At 41.2% G+C, this 7,295-nt stretch overlaps 1 long non-coding RNA gene across 1 annotated transcript; it reads right to left on the bottom strand.

Moving 5' to 3' along the window:
• Positions 1–370: 370 nt before the first annotated feature.
• LOC148056504 (uncharacterized) lies at positions 371–5,533 on the bottom strand. Its single transcript, XR_015702955.1, has 3 exons — positions 5,332–5,533; positions 1,838–1,898; positions 371–420 (listed from the first exon to the last, which is right to left on the bottom strand). It is a non-coding gene; the product is annotated as an uncharacterized LOC148056504 (long non-coding RNA).
• Positions 5,534–7,295: the final 1,762 nt, after the last annotated feature.

Genomic DNA, 7,295 nt, shown 5'->3' on the forward strand with positions numbered 1-7,295 from the left:
AAAGAAACCTCAGGATTTCAACCCAGTAGGGATAACAGGGAAATATTTTTTTCCCTGTACACAAAATGCGGATTTCTAGTGTCAGGAAAAAGTAACTGCATACATATCATTCCAGAATGTTATATTTATTTTCTGAAGGCTTGGCCAAAAGCCTGGGAAAGCCATCAAGAGCTCCCCAGGGCACAGATTCATCATTCATTCATAACTTTAGACACTTAGTTTGCATAAGTCACCTAGGCTCCTTCAGCAATTAATGGAGAGGGAGAGACACACCTACCTGGGCTACCTGGACATGCTCACGCTCTCTCAGCATCAGAGAACGGGCTTGAAGCTGATGACAGACCAGGCTTACCTGTGGTTTGGAGATATCTCTTGCGCTGGCTCTGGACGTCAAGACTTCTTTCCCATTCTAGGTCATTCCTGTGACAAAGATGAGAAAATAAGAGCTCTGAGCAAGATTATAACAAATCTACCTTTCCCAGGTATGTGACATACATGGGAGGCTGTGTTGCCCAGAGCAAGCCAGTTTGATTTGACACCCACTCAAAGCAGGTATGTTCAGGAAAAACAGCAGTTCAATATATTTATGTCTAACCATTTCTTATAACACTGACGTTCAGCACAGAAAGAGATCAGACTCTTTATTGTGCCTTGAAACAAATTTTGGCAGAATTTACATGTAAATGGTTCCTGAGAACAAGTTCAGTTTGTATTTAATACTACCTCTAAGATGAATTTATTTTCAAGGATGCTATTGCAGTCTATTTGGCTCCCAGGCCATTTATAAGAACTCCGAGTACTGGGGACACATCTGACACAAAATAGTGCAATGTCACAGGTTCAAGAATTATTCAGCTGAGATGAGCATCCCTTTCATTTGTGAAGAATCATCACATTTCAAGATCCTGAGCATGCATTAAAGCCTCTTTCTTCTGTTTGTATTTACCACTTTCCCTGTGCCATTTAACTAGCTAGCAGTGAGGAATGACCCTTAGTACCCTCAGTGGAGTCTTCTCCTTGGAGATCAATAAACAGCAAGTGAGAAGACACAGACTTAGACCAAGACCCTACTAGGTCCAAGGCAAATCCTCTCCCAGGAGGGCTGAACGAGTGCAGTCATTACCCCAGCCAGGAGCTCCCATCCAGCCATTACAAGGCCACTTCTATTACAATAGCTGGTAGCACTGAGTGATAAGGAGTACCTTCACACATCAGTAGGGCTTGTAAGTGCTCCCTTGGGAAGCCAACTGTTCACTTGCACAACAGTCCTGGTTTATTACTGCTTCCTCATCCTTGTTTTATTTCTCTCTAAAGCACCACTTCAGCCTTTAGAACAAACAAGTATATTTTTAAAATAGCCAGTGCACTTTGCCCTCACCCACTCGCTCTCATTTGTTGTGCTGTAAACTTTGCAGATTGTTAGTAATTTCCTCAGAGAAGATGTAACCCCCACTTTTAAATCTTTTCTGTTTCTTTGCTGGACTTATGGCTGCCTGGACAATATTGCTCAAGACCTGGGGCCTTACAGCAAAAGCAGGGGTAGGGCAGAGATGGGGAAGCTGTTCAGATGCAAAGGGCTACCTAGCACATAGGAAAATCCTAAGATGCCTCCCCCATATTATCTTGGATGGAGCCAATGACCTTTCCATGAGATAAGGCATATACTTCATTCACTGCAGTTTAAGGGAATGTGTCATATGCTCATGATTCCTCAACCTATGCCCTCCCCCCACCACTGCAGGCAATTGTGTTTTTCTCAGCCTATTCCATATTTTGTGCCTGCAATTTGAATTTTAGTCCTTAGTACCTCCCACTAACCTCAGTGAATCCTACCCACCTGGACCCCAGGGAGGCTGGCCTCAGGTTGTCTTCTTCTGATACATGGCAAGGCACTGGACCTGCCAAAAACACAGATACTGTCTTAGCTGAAGTCATTGTTCTCTCTATGTAGACACACAAGGTCAGCCCAGCTGTCGTTACCACAGCCCAGCTCAAAAGGTTTTGCGTATGCAGTAATCGATACCAGGTCTCTGCAGGGGAGGGGGCAGATCCAGCCCTAGTAGCCCTAAAAGCATCAATGTCCTTTATTAATAGCAAAGAAACAGCTTTTCTGAAGTTTGCACCTGTGCTAAACTAAGCTTATAAATTAATACTGCTCTCAAGGACAATTACTGCTCAGTACAAAAACTGCTCAAGTGAGGAAATGCAGGATCTTCCCACAGACACGCTGTTTACCCCATTTGCCCTTAGCAGCTCTATCCATTTTCAACAATCTTTGTCACACTGCCTACATTTCCGTCTTTAGGAAACCAAAACACCACATAGCAGAACTGATGGAATGGTAGAGACAACCTGGAGACCTCCTGTAGACCTTGAAACTTGCAGCTCGTCCTCACTCTGTTATTCTCACCCAGGGTTCAGAAGGAGAAGCCCTGGCTCTACACCACAGCAGCGGTGTGCTTTCTCAACAAAACCCCTTAATATAAGCACTTGTCTCTTTTCTTCTGTGCCTCAGCCACAGTTGAGTTGGCAGAGACAGCCACAGTTGAGTTGGCAGAGAGGGAAGGAATTAGCTCCTCCTCTTGGCTCTGAAGGTCAAACATCAAAACAGAAGAGCATTTCCACATTAGAGAGACAATTACAGATTTTTTTAGGAATTAAAAAAATAAAAGTGTTTGTAATCAAAACAAAAATATTCAATTTTTAGGAAGCCTGAAAATCTAAACAATATAAAAGCACAATTAGATTTCCCCCACGTTTTGGTTGAATGCTATTTGCAAAGATCAAGTGGGAGAAAAAAATTACTTTAAGGGAAAATTCAAAACAGTAAAACATTTTGAAACATCAGAATATTCGGATTTATTTTCTAAGGACTAGTCCTTCATGGATTAAATAGTTTGGCATAGATTTTTAAAGCATCAACTTTTGCAAAAATGGATTTTTTTTTTTTTGTTTTTAAATGTTTTGATAAAAAAAATTCATTTGCTAGCTGAGGACACTCAGGCATTACCCACAAAGGGAGGGACGATTGCAGTGAAACCCCACAAATACAAGATGATGACCCTGAGCAACTGCAGGCACCAAACTGATATTCCAGTACTGTATCAAAAGTGCCCTCACTCCCATGAAATATTAACCCAAGGTTGGCCACTGAAGACTAAGAGATGCTTTGAGCAAAATGGTTCTGAGCCACGGCTCCTAACTAAATTCCAGTTGTGGCTTATAATATTCTGCTTTTCTGTAGCAGTCTTTTCTGTTAAGCCAAAAAAACCCTCATTTTCATTCTCTGTTCTAAATGGCTTATCATGCTTCCAAGTGATCTTTCATAATTGCTGTGGTTCCTCTTAGCTGTGGTCTAGAGGGAAGATACAACCAATTCTTGTATATTTTTAGTGTAAATCAAGAGTAATCCCCCTGATGTCAAGAGCGCATAAAAGCAAAGTGAGAAGACAATTAATTCCTGCTGTTTTCAAAGTGCTTTGGAATCTCTGGGAATAGAAAGGTGCTATGTAAATCCAAGATATTATATTATTTATTAGTATATAATAAATCCATATAGCAGAGTAATGCATGTACAAAGTTGAAATACTAAGCACAGGTCAGTAGATTCTCCCTGCGTCTATTTTTTCTCTCTCTGGAAAGCTATGTCTCATACAACAAGAAATGAGTAGCAAAATAAAAATGTGTAAGGGCCAATAAAAACAAGCTGGTTTTTAGCCCTTATAACTGAACAGTTTGTTTCAATGGCATCTTCACTTAATATTTCCATTTTTTCTTGCTTTGCAAGTCCACAGAGTAATGACAGGCTACAACAGAAAGTTTCAGCGCTAATTTCAGAATGCCTGAGTCAGCCACTTATCTTCATTTATCGTCTTCTGCTGGAATCTTGTTAAAAAAAGGGAAAAAAAAAAAAGGGCAAAACCCACTGCAATTTCATAATCCTAAAATGAATACCTCCCCCCACCCTCCTTATGTTTTGCTGGAAGTTAAACTGTGTTGTACTATTCTCCTGCTATTTCTTATTACTGCCTTTATCCCTAGCTACGTTTAGTGCCAGTAGTCATATTGGTCTTAACGCTAAAGCAGTAAGAGCTCATATTTAGTGACTAAATTATGCTTTATTTAAAGATTACAGAATGTCAAACACAACAGACTTTTCCTTTCACAGTAGCTTGCAGCTTGTTGTCTGTCCCTGGTGTCGAGTCTTGTTTTCCAAGAGATCTACATGTTAATTCTGCTTTCTTACAGAATAATGATCATTCAGCCCAGGACTTCCTAAGTGCTCTTTAATTAGCAGCAGATTCTATGGGTATGTCTGTCTGTCATTGCCCTAAGGTGGCTGTAACCCTTCCCTCATGCTAACTATATGGAAAGCAGGAGTTTGAGAATGAAGATCTTCCAGCTCAAACCCACAAATGCAAATTTTGCTGGAGCTGCTAGTAAGCCTAAGAGAAAAAGCTCTTTTAAAATAGGAACCAGATCTTTGCTTGGCCTCAGGCACTGCCTGTGAATGGTGGCTCCAGCTACAACCACAGCCTGAAGAGTATGCAGCTACAGACAAGGGTCATGCAATGGGTGCTCCAGGTTCTGTGTGAATGTGCAGTGGTGGCCACCATCTCCTCCTGAGTGCACAGATGTCACCATCAGGACATTGATAGCTCCTTCGCTATTAGGAGACTGAGGGTTCAATTGGCACCGAAGATCCAATCTCTACTCTACAGATGCTTTCTTCAAGATACATCTGCCAGGCGACATTGGAAAAGTAGCACTGTAAACTGATGTGCTTGGCTGACAAGAATGTGTTAGGTTAGGATGAGAAAATAATCCCTCCTTATCTAGAATAGTTACCAGCAGAACTGCAGCAGCTTTTCTTGTGTTGGTGTATGCTGCTCAGGACAGCGGACTGGCAAAAATTCAGCTACTGGCATACACTGCTTTTCACATTGGCACCTGGGCTGGGAGGGAGCTCTGGAGGTCCCTGGTCCAGCACCCTGCTCAAAGCAGGTCACATCAGTGCATGTTGCTCAGAGATTTGTTGAGATTTGGATGTCTCAACTTCAGATTTCAAAACTTCCTGACTACCTTGGTGTCCTCTGCCGGACTCACACCACTACCTCAGTGTTGTTCCATAATCTAGAGAACAAAAGATAATTTACACAAACGATCTTTGTCATTCAAATAGCCACAAATGGCAACGTGAGTGCCAGAGACTGTGATGCATGGACACAACAGCGCAGGATGCCCAGCTTTCCAGGAGTTGTAGGCACCGAACTAAGCAAATGTAAAAGTAACACTGACATATGAAGGCTACAAGACATATAAACGACTCACCTCGTATAACTAAAGGTTCAGAATTTGCCTCCTTGTTTGGAGCAGTCTGGACTTGATGAATATTTCAGCTGCCACACTATATTCAGGAGAGCCGAGTGACTGCTGGGATGTTTTTTCCCTGTGCAGGCACTTCTGCATGTCTTAATATTTGCTGTGCTTTCTGGAAATTGCTTCCATTCTGTATTCTCTTCAGATAACAGCAGAGCAGAGGAGACATATGCTGTGCTGACAGGAAAGAGATTGTTGGAGTTGTTCTTAATGCTGGAAAAGAAAATAACAGCAGCAGAAGAGGAATATCTTCCCCTACAAGGAGTTGGCCCCCTTAGAGCATGAAGAGCTATGTACCATTCTGGGTTATGATTTGATCCTCATTTGAAATGAAACACAGGTTTTATACTACTGCCCATCATTGTACTATCGCATCCCCTGTCTCTCTACATGGAAGCAGCTTTCGTAGCAGTATCTCTAGTGGGGCTCTTTCCCATTTGAATCTGTCCAGCCTGGTGCAGCTCTGGATGTTTTGTGGATGAATGAAAAAGCTGTCAACGTCTATGCCGTTCTGTACCAGTTTCTGATCTCTCCTGTGTGATATGTTGCTACACAGCTTCTTCTGAACAAGAACGGCTTTATTCCTCCTCTGCTCCCAACAACACGTATTGCCACCCATTACTGCTCTGAGTTCTGCTGAAGAACAGCAACTGGAATCTCAGTAACTCTGGGCCATCTAAACCTATGATCAAATTTGTATTTTAAAGCGATGGCCAAACACGACACTGGCAAATTGTCGACGCAACCCTTCTACCAAGGAATTCTGTGCTCCAGGGACCTCAAACGTTGCGTAAGAAGAACCTGGAAACAAGCCAAAGTATTGATCACTAAATTTAAGTCTCCAATGGTTGACACGATGGGTATTGAATGGAAGAGGTAGTAAGAGAAAGCATACTGGCATTAATGGAAATGAGTTCAAAGGGTTTTGAATCAGGCCCAAGGTGAACTCTACAATATTTCCATCTCTGAATGTGACCTCTCAAATTTTCCTCTTGTTTTGTCTTTGTTTCTATTTGGTTACAGAAAATTGAGGCACAAATATTCCCGGATTTAAAAAAGCAACTGCATCAGATTTGGCTGGCTATGAGGAAAAGGGAATTGAAATTTGAACTGTTTTAAATATCACATTTTATGATATATGGTCTCTGATAACACATTGTTTTTCTGTGGAGTCTTCTGTGTGTGGTCCTTAAATCCCTTTTCATAAATAAAGCCATCTGTCTCTTTTGAACTACAGTAGCTCTAATTTAAAAAGTCAGTATTTGCCAATGTCTACAACTCATTAGCTCCAAAGCTGTGAAAAACTTCCATATCTAGTGCACCATTCAGCAGTCCCTGGCAATTGCTGTGTTTTAGAAATTATGCCTGTTAGTTGTAAACATCCATTTTTATGACAGATATGTTTTGCTTTGGATATCAGGTGATTTAAAGGTAAGAGTGAGATTAAGAAAAAAAACCTAGCACTCAATCTCCTGTCCTCTGACAAAAAAATCTCACTTGAGGGTCTACCTGGATATAAATACTGGAATAAATAAATTATTTACTTCACTTCTATGCATATGTTTAGCTTCCATTACAACAACAAAGAGAAAGGGACAGACAGCATAATTCCAAATAAAAAAGAGATTTGCCTCTGAATAGACCTTATTAACAGGGTTTCTGGGCCATCCTCTACCTGTAGAAGAGAGGAATCTCGATGAGCTGTGTTGCTGTTAGCAGGAAGATTGGCAGATAGAGGACAAAGGAAAACATCCACTTGGAACATTTTTTCCCCATCAAGATGTATTTTTTGACTATACCTACAGAAAACCTTTGTGATGTTTAATTGCCAAGATCAAAATAGATAAGTACGTTTTGGTGACAGAAATATTGCCTGGTGTAAAATGTTTTCTCAGGCGCTGAAGCTCTTTACGATG

This window comes from Nipponia nippon, unplaced genomic scaffold (assembly GCF_047370975.1).
Source record: "Nipponia nippon isolate SJK-2023a ecotype South Korea unplaced genomic scaffold, ASM4737097v1 scaffold_13, whole genome shotgun sequence".
NCBI classification, from domain to species: Eukaryota; Metazoa; Chordata; class Aves; order Pelecaniformes; family Threskiornithidae; genus Nipponia; species Nipponia nippon.